A 14,885-nucleotide genomic window follows, 5' to 3' on the forward strand; every position below is an offset into this window, starting at 1 on the left:
CGCTCTCTCGTGCCAGTGCGATGCGCCGAGAAAAACGATCTCACGATCGCCGGTATTCAAAGTTTTCAATTCCGAGGTTCGCCGAAACGCCGAGGCGCGAGCTCGTTTCGTCGCAATTGGTCACCCCGTTCGTCGTTATTTTTAACGCGAGTACCGTTCTCGGTGAAAACGATCGGTGGTAGTTGCCGCGCGAGGACGACGCGCGCGAGAGTACTGGACACGGTAGACGGCCGCGAGTCTCTTAAACGGTCGGAATAAGCTACTTAGAGAGCCCCGAACCGGTCAGCCGTGAAGATAGAACGCTGCTGGCGTATATACGAGTTTGGCGGACCTGCATTCCGCGGGCTTGTCTGTTATCTCGAATACCTGCGGCGCATTTATAGGCGGTAGCCGTTCGCGAGAGCGCATTTACGGAAGCCACCGACGATCGTCCGAGCGAAGCGTGCCGTCGCGGCCCCGACCGGTCTATGAAGACGTACCAACACACTCCGAACGTTCTCGCCTACCGAGCGAGGGAAGAACAGCGCCGAGAAAGGAACCGACCGGAGGGACCCGGAGAACCGCGATGAATATGTGCCTTAATGGTATTCACTGTGAACATACCGAGACCGAGAATGAATGGATCTTAAGAACTCGGTGCTAACACCTCGCGACACCGGCGAGATCAGTTGCGACGCGGGAACCAGGCGGTTTGCCGACGAGCTACGAAACGACGATCGGATCAACTGCCCTCGTTAATGACACCTTTCCTGTCGGCGATCCCTTGCGTCGCGGAGAGGATTATGCCCGTTCAAAGTAACATCGCACGAGTGGTGCTTCTTTGTCGTCTTGAGACTCGCGCGACGAACCGACGTTAATGGCTACGACGAGGGGATAAAGTTCTCCAATTTAGGACGCGATCTTACAAATAGCACCGATCATTTCGAACGTTCGGAGACGGTAGCCAGTTTCGAATCTCGGCTCCTCGGAGCGAAGAGCCGAGTACGTCCAATATTTTCACGCGTTCCGTCCGGTTCGTCGCGTCTCCTCGTTGAACCAGATCTAGACCAGGGCGATAAACTATCGAGCACCGGTCGAGCTCATCGATCATCCCGGCGATGGCATCTGTACCCACGGGTACAGCGCGTTACGCGGCGGAAGACGCCTAACCAGGTTCGCGCTCTTTATCATTCCCCGACGACGAATCGATAACAGGTCCACGCGTGACGCTAACAATGTCGGCATTACCATTTTCAATTAGCCGGCCAGAACCTGTGTGTCAATTAGGACCGGTTCTGGAAGATGCGCGGGGATCGGTGTACGTCCAACGCGCGGCAACACGTGAAATTGAACGCGTCGCGATCGATTACGCGAAATAATTCAGTAACTCCCGGTTGATTATACTATATACGCCGAGACCGTCGGCGAGCATTCATTTGTCTCGTAGCGCGGCCGGTTAGTCGGAAAATCCGACACGGAGGTCCGCCTCCGTTGGTGACAGACACGTCTATCACCGTCAAGGAGAGTGGATCGCTCACGTTCGAATTAACTAGTCGCTCGAAATGTACGATCGAAGCTTAAATATCCTTTCTTTTCCCCTTGCGAGGTTCCTCGTATTTTTCAGCAATTATATTTTTTCGCTAATCCGACCGTCACCGTGTTCGGAACCCTCTCCTTGTCCAAGATTCTCCAGAGCTCGACGCGTTTCGCTTTCCGAGCAGTGTCCAAGCTCGCCGATTTCTCCGTAAGTAAATATTCCGATTCGTGCGCTGGAATGCAAACTTCGTCCCCTGTGAAGCTATTTATTGCAAATACGCATCGAAAGGCTTCTTAAGACATTCGAGAACCAATTTGTAGCAACGTTCCAATCTTCGTTACTCGAAGAAATTCTCAAAGAGTCTGCACGACAGGGAGCCGAAAGCCCGTCGTAACCGGGAACAACGAGGGTAGTTTCGCAATCACCGCGGTGAAATGCGACGAATAAACACGACGGGAACGAGATATCGCGGCTAGTAGTCGAACGTTACGCAAGGAGCCGCGTTACATCCGATCTCATTAACCGATTCGAAAATGAACGAAGAGCAGATCGCGGGCGCCCCGTAAAACCTGATTCCGCGTTGCAACGATACGAATGCTATCTAGATGTAAATGCGAGTAATAAGCGGTTTCTTGCATGTGGACTTTTGCAGCCACGATTTCGCGATACGCACGAATCGAAAAGGTTTTACCTTGCCGCGGTGTTAGCGCTATTAAGACGCGCACGGAGCGAACCTTCTCGCGATATGCACGAATTGGAAACAACGTTTCGCGGTGCAATGACCCGGTATTATCTTTACGTAGGTATAAATTGCGAGCATTTCGGTGCTATTGGATCGTCGAAACGACGCGGAGCGGACAAACTGGACCGTTAAATGCAAGTATTGTACCGATTAAATAGGTTCGGGTTTCAACGCACTCCAATACGCGGGAACCGCCGCGCGAGTCGTCGATTCTAGATTCAAATCGGAAACATTGAATTCCCGCAAGAGCGCGCCGAGCTTCGGGAATTCGTCTTCGGAGTACCCTTTGTCGACGTTCGAGTGACTCGGGAATATAAACGGAAATATCAAGATTGCTCGTATAGATCGTGGGAAAAGCGTTGAACGTCCTCGAGAAACGGGGATGCAACGACGGTCTGGCTACCGCGGCGGAATGCAACTGGGTTGGCTGGTCGCTGCGACTTCTTGTTCGCGCAAAGAACTCTGTTTCGTGACATCGTGAATTCCACGGATCGGAGCACGAGACGTCTCGTAACACGCGCGGAGGGTGCTCCCATCGTGGGAACGCTTTCGTCGACGAACGAGAAAGCACGAAATTGTCACTCGAACGCTAACAATTATCCTTCCACTCGCGAGCATCGAACTTGGCGCCTTTTGGATTTTACGTACCGTTAACGCTGCCGAAAGATTCCTGGCCTAAATCGCGTGTTTTCATTCCGACGATCCTCTTACCGTCGCAGTCAACTTCGCTAGACAAATTGACCTAACCCGTCTGTAACACAGATCCCCGACGAAACCACATGCGATCCTGGCAAAATGTCAGAACAGTCTTTCGACGAAACACGGCTTACACTGGGAAGCCTCGAACAGCATTAACTGTAACTTTCCGATAGTGTAGCCGGTCGTGTATCTCCCAGTGAAACTCCGATACAGATCAAAAGGTTCGAACTCGCGGGAGGAAGGGAGAAAACCAAAGACACGGAGACCTTGAGTCCGTGTGAAAAAATTTAATTGAAATGCAACGACCGCACTGTTACGCCTCTTCAATATCAAGCACCGTAATTTGCGTACAGCGTATCGAGAAGGGAACGCTGTTACGGTGGAGAAAAAGGAACGATTTAAAAGTCGTCACGCCCGAAGCCATCGATACCGTGAAAACAACCTTGCGTCGTGAAACACAGGATCAACGAGGTTGCTCGGGTACACGCGATAAAAAAGGCGTGAAATGTGGAATTCCAATTAAGATTCCTAAGCGCCACCCAGCGCGACTGCTGTCGGTGCATTAATCAGGAAAATGTATACGTACGCGTATCGTTAACGTTTGTCTAATAACCGCGCGTCCTGCGTCCCTGGTTCGGAACTTATAATGCATAAATAAGCTTTCCAGCGTTTACGACACCGTGCACGTTTCCCTTGCACGCATCCGTGGAGAATCGAACGACTTCGTGCTCGCTCGGCGTGCACGCTCTGCGTTCGACGTTCTCGTAGACGCTTGCGTCGTCTGTCTCCCACGCGGACCGAACTCGAAAAATTCGACGCCGCGACGCCGATCGCGGTAAATAAATCCCCCCTGTTCGTCGCCGCGATCGCTGGCATCGGTGCTCGTTCGTGAATCATTTCTACGTCGAATGTGTCGCACCGAATCGACCGTTCGCCGATAACGCGGCACGGGGTGACGTCACCGCGACGAACGGAGCTGTATTTGGAGAAGACGATAACCAGCCGCGTCGTAACGCGCAACCAAATCTATTCTACGAACTCTCGTTCTCTTTCCATTTGAATCCTGAATCCACGATTAAGAAGCATCCTGTGTACCTAACGAATACGGTGACTTGGCTGCGTGACAAAAGGGAGGATCCTTGTTCATCCACCGTTGACGCTCCTTCCTGACATTGATTTGTAGCTACTCTAACCCTCGGTCAACGTGATTTCTCGTTACATAGCAAAATACCCGCCAACGGAAAAAGTGGCCCGTTTCTTCGAAATTGCTCCAATAATTGACGGAGTTCTGCCCGGAGATACGTGTAACGGGCCGAAGTCGTTATCTCGCGATTAGATTGTTAATTTCCAACATCCTAGCATCTGAAATAAATCCGCGAAGGAACCGTTTCGGAAGCTCGTAGGAGAACCAGTTTGCGATTCGTAACGATACTCCTTGCGGACGACGGTTCATCGACTCGCGATGTTTCCAACGACGAACCCGTCTAAGTGCACGTTTCTATTCCAATTCAACCTTTCTCCAAGTTATATATCTATTTCTGCGCCAGCAAACCTGAAATCTACTCCGAAACGTAACTTCCTGAACGTTTGTTCGGATCTCCTGCCTTCGCTGCCACTTGAAAGACACTTAGGATCCCGAACAACTCTTACGGTATTTTCGACGGTTCGTTTCCACGTCGACGTTCAAGCTCTGTCTATCTATCGGTTCGTTGCTACATCGACTTTGTGTAAATCAGTTGGTCACCGAATCGCTGTCGACGCGTTTCTCCTTGCTTCGAGTTAACGTATATTACAAAATAATATCCATTTGTTTCAACGGTATCCACGGTGTGTCAACTTTTATGGGATACCTATCCATTACGCGTTTCTCTCGGTTATCGTATATTACAAAATAAAATCCATCTTTTTAAACGCTATCCATGACGTGTCAACGTTTTATGGGACACCTATTTGTTACGCGTTTCTCGCGTGTCGCAATCGCATTACCCTGTTTCCAATTCCCGGTCTATCGTCGCAATTTTCAATCAGTCGGAACGAGACGCGAGACACCGGACAGCGCCAAATACAGCGCGAGTCTGCCGTTTCCGCGAGCGTTTCGCAGCGACCGATACCGGAGGCACCGATCCGACCGGCATTTCGCGACGTTCGTTTCCTGCTCGGCCGTTACGACGGGAGCGGAATAAGCCAATTAGAACTATCGCGTCGGGACAATAAAACGCGCGCGACCGAAAGAGTAATAACGACCGATAACCGGGCAAAGAAAGTTAAGTGCGATTTAATGTACTTCGCACCGGTAAGGACAGCCGACAAGTTGCCACCGCCGTGAACCGGCCATTGTTCCCGCGCGAGGATTTGCCTTACGCGGATTATCGTTCCCTTTATCTCTCACCCACGTGCCCCTTCCCCTCCTTTACCGACCATCGCTGCGAGACTAATTGTCAGTTTGATTTCTTCCGCGTCCGCGAGCAGGGAGCATCCCATCCCATCCAAAATAAACGCTACCGAAAAACTTGAAATGTAGACGTTACGAGGACTCGCGCGACTCCGTGTGTAAATCAAGCCGGTGTATTTTATGGCTCGTAACGGAGACGCACGAACGACCGGGAGAGTGACTGCGAAACCTTGCGCGAAAGGAATTCGTTTTTATGGATTTCCGAACCAACAGCCGTTCCGCTGACCACCGATCGACCAAGCGAGTCGAAACTTCTTCTCGTCGAAGAGGATCGAAGTCGTTGAAATCGACATTCGACACCACCGTTCTCCGTCTCGGGGTATTCTGTATCTTTTACGGTCTTCGTTCGAAAAATTGTCGAGTAATCGTTTCGAGAAACGCGCATCGAGCGAGACACCGTGTTAAAATTAAGCGGAGCGACGTTTTTTTTCCCGTCTGTACTTAAACGGGCGATCGGTTTTTACGCACCGCGTACACGAGCACCGTATGACCTTTACGAACAATGGTGCAACACGACCAGGGCACGCAAATGCACTCGGTTATCGCTTATTGTCGACGATATTACGCGATCACGCGACGCCAACATGCCCGTTTTTCTGTCACCTCGACCAGCGGTCTCGTTTGCTCGATCGCTAACAAGTTGCCATCGCGGAACACGCTGTCCGTTCTGCCTTTACTCTGGACTCGATCTGCACGGTCATTGTACAGGTATCGTTTCTTTCCTCTCGGCCTTTGATACGCCTACTATTCGCTCGTTAGTTGCCATCTTTTTCATTCTGGTTCGAAACAGACCAACGTGGAGAAAGATTGTGGCAAAAGAAGCACAATTTCGGTATTCGTAAGCTAGCGGAAGTTATTGGAGGATAATTTAATTTATCGAGGAATTTCGGTATCCTTTATCGATGACCCGAGCGACACGCGCGACGAATGTTCGAGCATCGCAGAACCGAAGCGTTTAACGGCTGGTAATTCGATTTGTCCTTAGACGCGAGACAAAATGTTGTCCAGTCCTCCTGAAACTGACCGATGCGTGGACCATTGAACAGCGCCCAGGCGTATAACGAATAGATCGTTGCCGTAAAGTGAAGCCTAACGGTACGACGTCGGCCACGTCTAATTAGAAAGAAAGAAAGGAAGCATCGTTCCGGCTCTCCGTGATTCTATATTTGCATCGAGATAAGTTCGATTAAACGGGACGAATAAATCGCAGGATCGCGTTCGCGTGGGTGGCTCCGTCAGCTGACGAGCCATTAAGAAACAAGACGGCGCGCGGAATCCGAAGTGAAATTACAGCCAATGAAACGACTAGCAATTAGTCGCATACATTATGCAGGGCCCAGCAGGATACTTTGTGCCTGCTGAGCTCCGGGGATGATCGATCGACCAGATGAAAACAATTTCGTCGCTCTTTCCCGAGATTCCAACCCCGTTCCTCGCTTCTTCGCGGTTCAACGGGATTAACTGGTCCCGAGAAACTATTTTTCCGGCTGGTCGCCGCAGAGCAAAGCCACCGGATTTTTATCCGTACGATCGGGATTGTCAACGTCGGCGTGAGAAACGACACGGCGGTCTCACGAGCTGCTAGAAACCATTTTACATCGTGATGTATACTCCCGTGAGTTAACGAAGTTATCCGCTAACCGACAAAAAAGTTCTGTCTACTTTTTCTGCGCAGTTGGTGCACTTGGTACCGACGGTAACGCGAAATTGATGCACTATCGGGAACGCGTACGAATCCTTCTAAACCAAATTCCGATGGAATTTATTTGCGCGTACAGACCGAGTTAATAGAGAGACTATAAATTCACCCTCGGCCCGATGAACTTGCGTGATCGAGCACAGCCAGCTGTTGCTGAACCGTACTTCGGAGGATCGAAGACCTAAAATAGCTCGACGTAGGGAACGTAATAATTCACCGACCAACTATTTAGATTCTCAACCCTTTAATTACGTGTTGATACACGTCGCTAAACGAGTGATTTACAGGCCCAGTGTACCAGTTTAAAGCCGTGTCTCGAAATAAGTGCATCTTTGTTAAGCCGAGCTAAACCAATTAACATTTTTTTTACAAACGTAGTCTACATCCGAACCAGGAAGTAAAGTATCGGCCCTCGACGTTGTACGGCTTCTCCGTAAAGCGAAGAAGACTCGCAAACATACGATAACTAAAAACTTTGGTGCGTTTCCCCGAGGCAAATAAAATACAACGAATTTTCTCTCGTTTGGTTGAAACGCAGTTCCGTCTCGCGCCAAAGACGATTTACGCCATTGACGTTCGTCGGCCCTAAACCAAAGCACTATTTTCACCCTCCGTTCGTTATCCTGTATTAGATCAACGCAAAGGAATATTCCTCTCGGATCACCGTGCGATCTAACTTCGACCAAAGAATCGAAGATCACGTGGGAGACGATTCTGCGAACAATAACTAGTCTCTTATTTGTCGATCCACGTTGTTGCTTCAACATCTACGACCATCGATTTGTCGACCCTTACGCTCAAGGGTTGCCGACCTTTCTCCGCTCACGCGATTTTAAGATTCGTTCGGACGAGACACGCGGTGACGCGACCAAGATGACTTACGAATAGACTACGGTCCACCGTGCTTACGCGAGACGCTAGTGTCACGGAAAAACAAATATACGTGCATCGTTCGACAGGAGACGAGGGTTCGAAAAATATTTGCGTCTTCGAACCGAGATCGTCTTAAATTGTAAAAAGCACCAGTCGCCGATCAATGAGCGAACGTATCGTTTGAAAGATTTCTTATTCGTTCGTCAACAACCGACGGATTAAAGTTCGCGGAAAAAACTCCCAAGCGAAACGCTGAATCACCTAGCTCGCGAAAAGAACAAAAACCCAAGATACGTTGATCGACGCTCGCAACCTCTCGGAACACCCGTGAGTCGTGTAAACTGATGTGGACTGATGTAAACTGGTGTAGGCTACGGCTAGACCAGACGAGGTCACGCAAGGTCTTCAAACGTCCAAGTAGCCAGGATCGGGCTGACGCGAGAATGGCGTGTAATTTTCAAATGCGTCATTGAAAATACATCTAAGCGCCTGCGCGGTTTCCGGCGCGATCTTTGCACTCCGGCGAACAGTTTTTTTCTCGTCGAGGACATGATTGATTTTCACCTCGCGGAGCCTCTCCTTGCCGCGAGTTCGCTTCTATCCTCGCGAAATCAATGAACGCAGCAAGTACATACCGTCGTACACCGTGAACATCATTGTTCCACCGCAAAAAGGACTTTTTCACGGCAAAGCAAGGTTTATATTCAAGAGAACAATTTTGAAAATCAAAGTCGATGCATCTCCAATCGCAAACAATACCTTCCAACGAGAACGTTCGTCGAAATCACGGTAAATGGGATATCTTTATTTATCTGGAACTACGAAAAACTTTTATCGAATAAGAGAGAGAAGCGTTGTTCGAATGCTTAGGATGATGAAAGCTCAAGCCGATTTATAGTTGACTCGATATAAATTTCAAAGTTGTTTCGTCGGGATGACATTATTTCTCTGGGATCTTCTTTCGAGGAAGGAATCACCCCGACGTTGATCGTAATAGAATTTTCGGTCCACCGAAAATGTATTCTACGAGCCTCAAATTTTCCGTGAACACGACAGGCGGAAGGGATCGGAGTCCGATTGAAAGGAATCTGTGCATCGGATGGAAAGGAACCATTCGCGAAGAGCACTGGCCTCGGTTTATCTTTTGCAATCGCGACAGATATTGTCCCCCGGGAATGCCTGGATTAGTCCCCTTTCACGACGGTCAAAGTCATTTCATTTCCCCCCCCTTGCCACATCGAGTGTATCGTGCGCGAGGATCGAGAGCCGATAACGACGATTGATAAATGGACAATCGATACCCCAGCCGATTGGGACGTTTTGGTCAGCGTCATAAACAGCTGACCACGTTTTGGTAACATATGGTCGTACAATATTCCCATCGCGCTGTCCTTACCGGACACCGGACATTGCCTCTCTATGATTTTCCCCGAACCCCAAGGAACGATCAGTTTGCCGAGCGGAGGGGAAAATTGGCTCCGAGGACAAAGGGCAAAAAGAAAACAGGGTGGCCGTCCTCGCCGAGGGAGACGCGCGTTAAAACTGGACTTTGGGTTCTCTTTCGCTGCTTCGATGTTTACGGAGTATAATTTCAATATCCTTGCGACACGGTAGATTTTAGCGAACAAAGCAACCGGTACTGCTGAAAAATAATCGTCCGTTTCGTTCGTTGCGATTGAAAATCACCAGGATTTACCGAACCGTGTAAATAAATACTTTTACTCGATATTCGACATTCCCAAAACTCGTCCAAATCGTACGTCTTTTAAACTCAGCATCGTCGGAAGAACCCTACGTCGTTTTGTTAGTCCCTGTGTCACCGTACCTTTCGTCGAAGCTTCGTCGTTGCACACGAAACATAGATCGCTGCAACGATTGGACTTTCTTTAACGATCGGATTTGAAAATTGTAAGCCTCTGTCGTCTTGCATGAAAAATAAGACGAAGAAAAAAATCCGACGTTTATAAATACGATCGAGAAACACTGTCTCCGAGTAATTGGTTAGAAGGTAACGTCACCACCGAAAGACTTAATAAAACATAACTCTCGGGGCACATAATTTTCGTGCGAGGAGGTCACGGCTGGACGTTATGCAAATCGAATGGCGATGACTTCGCGAGTCGCACACCCGCGCGCGAGTTTTCAACGTGCCGTGAATGGACTGACGCTTTAATAAATAGCGAACCGGCCGCGCTATGAATCGCGCATTTACATAGGCGCGAGGAAGCACGATGTTGTAAGGCGGTGGGTTTTCGTGCCGCTTGCTGGGGCGCTTTGAGCATCGGGCGATTCAATAAAAATTTCCCATTACGATTCCCCGGATCTCCAGATTTATACGCCAAAAGTTTCACCTCCGGCCGGGGAAGGTCATCCTTGAAAAAATTGCGCGCGTTGCTACATCGCGCACGTTCTTCGTTTTCACCGCGAACCCCGAAATTTACGCGCGGAACTTTTTTCTGAAGCGAAAAACGATACTTCTCTGTAACAGCTCGTTGAGCTGGTCAGGCTTAGGCGGACATATCGCGTTTCGCTGTAAAATTATACAGGCCGTGTAGTTTCCCATTACATATTCCAGAGTTTCGGCGTTCGCGATCCTAGGAGCACGTCGAGCATCCCCGAGCTTTCGTGTAACATTCGAACGATCCACCCAGGGACAATATCTGATTACCAATATCTCGAGTCCCCTTTCTCCTCGGCTTCCACATTGATTTTCTTTTACGATATCTCGAATTATTCCTACGCATCGCGAATCGTACCATTACGCTCGGCCGATCGCGTTCTGCTTCCAGCCTGGCCAATTTCACTCTCTACAATGGATCTTAATTGCAAATCTGTTCGTTTACCAAACCGATCGCTCTCCTAGCAATCAGCGGGTACCACTCGACTTATCGTGCTCTCGTTATCGTTGCTGTATATTTATCGTATGTTGCTGATACCGACGCGGCAACGTACTCCGGTTTAATCTGGAGCGGCACACGTCGCGGAGCTCGATAGACTCGCGTAAAATTAGCTTATCGGTGGTTCGGTTTACCGTTTTCAGTGTGGCGCTGAAACGCCACGCTTCCGTGACGCTAGAAATAAGTTTACAACCTGGCCTACGATGACCGGACAATTTCCAGATTCGAGAACGAGCAAAAGTGGGGATATTTATACTCGTTTCGGGCGCAGTCTGGACTATTTCTGGCTCCAGACCCGATGCTCGTGTCCGCGGCGCGAATCGAACGACTTTGACTTTTGGGAAGGAAAATCGGTCGTCCTTGCGCACCGAGTCGGAAGCTCGAAATTCGTTGCCTAATTTCCCAAGTTTGGTAGATCGTTTAGCAAGATCTCGCGTTGCTCGTTCCGTTTCGCTGTCGACTTAAAAGCCTCGACAAACGTGTGCTTTCCTTTTGTTTTGTCCATTTATAGCGGTTGCTAACGAGACCAAACCTTTGTCTTTCCTGTGTACCGTGAAACCGTCAAACATTTGCTCGGGCTTGGTCACTGTAGATTCAACGACCAGTTGTTGTGTATTTAAAATCATCGGCGTACACTTTTGAACATCTTCGAACCGATAAGAAGACCTTGAAGCACTTTATACCGTAAGTCGTTGAACGCGTCTTAAAAGTCACCGCCGACTGTCTATTCTCGAAACTTCTATTTTGGATCGAACGAAAATCATGCATTCGACATTATCGACCTTTTATCTCCTTTGTCGCTTCGATCGGTGAACACTGGCGAGACACCCTCCGCATTCTGAAACCAAAGTAGGATCGAAATGCCAGCTGGTCTGCTAACGATCGAGGATTGCTCCATGCTTCGATGAATTTCCATGCGCGCTGATTAAGTTGTTGCGATGTGGGTCAGTTTCATTTACGGGATCAATCTTGTCGCGACTCGTTGCGTGTCCGATCCGATGAATAATAAATTTGCGCGATTCGTTCGCGATACGATAACCGGAAAATTCACGAGCATAACCGAACGAGAGAAAATCTTGACGGACGGCTACCCAACGAAGCTTAGAATTCACGGATTACGTAGAAACGTACAATCTTCCGAAATGAATCCCCAATTTGTCGGTGAACGACGATGGAAAACTGAAATCGTTAAAAGTCAAAGCGTGCAGAAGTTAATGACCGAATGGTGGACGACTGAAACGTTTCTAGTGTAGCGACCATTAGCCTTAACACTTTTAAGCTTCACGGTCGCCGTGGCCGGTGCACGGCACGAGAATTGGACGGCTGCCCAGCGACAGTGTTCTCGTATCGCTGGGCCGCGGTATTAACATTCAACGCGGAGTAAATGAGTTAGGCGTATATTTATCTTCGGTTAATGCACTTCCGCGAAAAAGCTTCCTAGAACCCCCTGGACGGCATCGATCGTAAAACGCTTTATATCTACCGCATACCTCAGCGTTTTCTCCTTTGCCTCGCGACGCAAGGGGCCTGTGCGCCGCTTCTTCCTCGACCGAGCACGCCTCGTTCCTCGAACGAACCACTCCGGGTTTATACTTCGGCACACGATACGTTTCCGCGATGGACGGGGAAATCTCTTTTCGTAATCGGCTCCTCGATTACGGCAACGTTAAACTCTATTACGCGATCGATGATCGTATCTCACGATTCGCGTTTACTCGTACGCGGAAACGAGGAAAAAGGGGCTTTTCCCGGATCCACGGAGCTCTGTCGATCACCGTCCGGTAGATCCTCGCGTGCCATACGTTTTATGCCCGAGCGACGGAGCGAATGCGACACACCTGGCCGATACGGTACACGCAATTACCGCTTAAATTATGCGATTCTCACTGGGTAACCTTTTTAGCGTCGCGAATACCAATCAACCGCGCGACGTTGCGGCATTAAAACGCGGATTTTCGAACGGTGTTTGCGCGGGCGCAAATAGGCGAGGGGTGAGGAGATAAGGTCGTGACGCTAGCGAATGATAATCGCGCCTCGTCAACAATAACGACTTACTCGGTGTCAGACTGGATGCGTTAATACGTTACAGAGATATTAATTACAGCGATAAGCTACGACGATACGTGTAATACCGCTCGCAGTTGTTCGAACGCCTTTTCGTCTTCGGAAAAATAACCGTCTTGTTCTTCGTTCCGTTGAGAAATTTATCTTCCGTATCGCGATAGAACGGTACAATGTGTCATAGAATAATACGCGCTCAATAGAAATGACCAACTTCCAAAAAACTTTTTTTGTTTTCGAGAAAATCTAATTCGAAGATACTTATACGAGATTCACACGCGTTCGATACACGTTTTATGTCGAAAATTTTATCTCATGTTTTCGCTTCTGTTTTTTCAAGAAAAATTGTATTTGCAAATTGCATTCGAGCGAATCGTACCACAAATTTTGTCTCACCTTGTGCGCTTATCGTTAACAATGAATCCCGAAGGAATCGAAACTCAAAGAATTATATATAAATTTACAGGATTTTACAGTTATTCGCTACTCTTTTCTCTTCAATACCGGAATAGAAACACTTTCGAAGGTAATAGAGAAAAAATCAAAAAGCGACAGAGGATCTGTTATATTGTCCGCTATCGATCATTATTCTCGATGTTAATCGACGTTTCTGCTGATCGACATCAGAGTTCGGGGCGATACTTTCTCTAATATCCTTTTTTTTTTTATTGTACCTCGTTTTCCGAATGGGCGTATTAAGGGAAGATTACCTCGGCGGAAGAGACGCCGGTAACGACTCTTGACCAAAAAGAGATATCATTAAAGATATTGTCGCGACACGGCTCTAAAGCAATCCCAATCTTAGCGAGGGTAGGCACTACAAAAGCCTATGAGTCACACTTCTGTATATCTAATACATCTGTATCTAACCTTCTAAGGGCTGACCCTTGCTCAAAGAAGAAATGTGGGATCGTTGCGACGAACAGATGCACTTCGTGGCTCTACGTTGGGGTGGTGTTGAAGCCCTATTACGGTCGATTAACTTATAAATCTGTTTGAAACGAATGTAGTCCTGCCTACGCGACTCCGTATATTTAAACACTCACGCTCTGGTTTTCTGATCGTGTCTGCGCAGCGTCGAGACACCGGAGCAATTTGTCTCGAATCCAAACGTTGGTAGGAAAACTTCAAGGAGAGGAAAAAAAACGTAGGAGTCCTCCGACAAGTGTCGTAAATCAGTCGACAAGAGGAAGTGAAAGTTTCGTTAAAACTTGGTTTATTACCGTAATATATTTGGATGTTTGGAACGACCGTCTCGCCATTCTTATCCGAGACCGTGGCCACGTTTTAGTAGCATCGTTTCCGTCGCGATGTCTACCGGCGGACAGTGGGGGTCTCGATTCAGTTGGTACGATAAAGAGGCATTAACCGTGCGTTGTGCGTACGATCGTCTAGATTTAACCGAAGTTGTAAAATAACGATGGTAACACGGGGGGGAAACGATAAGGAAAAAAATGAATTACAAGGCCAGTTACGAATTAGTCACGAGTGTGCAAGGCGCGCTGAATCGTTCCCGGTCCTATTATTATTCCGCGTTGAACGGTCACTGTTGCCGCTCTACGTATCCATTACTGTCCAGACGTAATACGCGTGGCAAATAAACAAGTGTCGACCCAAGACAGGCAGATCTATGAAAGAGAGCGGGAATAAGTGGACGGAAAAGAAAGATAACACACGGAGAAAGACTTACTACGAGCAGAGACAGGAGACAATGGGCTATAATTCTTGGACCGTGTCGCGAAAACGTGCGAAACTACGCGGACGAACCCAATACGCGTGCAAGAGGTACATTTCTGTTTTGTTACGACTAGTTGTACCTTTACGAGTAACAAACAATTCGAACCGATGTCCAAGTTGACTCACCGGTGTAGAAGGGGCTTCCGAATCGAAAGCTCCGTTTTTTCAACAATTCCTCCGAAAAACTGGACCCGTAGAGTACCCAAAGG

General features: G+C 48.5%; 1 protein-coding gene across 5 annotated transcripts in view; it reads right to left on the reverse strand.

The window, feature by feature from the left end:
* Positions 1–14,885, reverse strand: part of Sulf1 (Extracellular sulfatase Sulf1) — a 64,728-nt gene that overhangs the window by 40,968 nt on the left and 8,875 nt on the right. For 2 of the 5 annotated variants that reach the window (XM_076320732.1, XM_076320678.1), the window contains exon 1: positions 12,369–12,704. The exons of 2 other annotated variants lie outside the window; for them this stretch is intronic. The gene's annotated coding sequence lies outside the window, so the exon portion shown is untranslated. Of the gene's footprint in view, positions 1–11,660; positions 11,717–12,368; positions 12,705–14,885 lie in introns of those variants that run through there. One more of the 5 variants, XM_076320688.1, reaches the window with a different exon arrangement.

The sequence above is a fragment of the Ptiloglossa arizonensis genome, chromosome 1 (assembly GCF_051014685.1).
Source record: "Ptiloglossa arizonensis isolate GNS036 chromosome 1, iyPtiAriz1_principal, whole genome shotgun sequence".
Classification (NCBI taxonomy): Eukaryota; Metazoa; Arthropoda; class Insecta; order Hymenoptera; family Colletidae; genus Ptiloglossa; species Ptiloglossa arizonensis.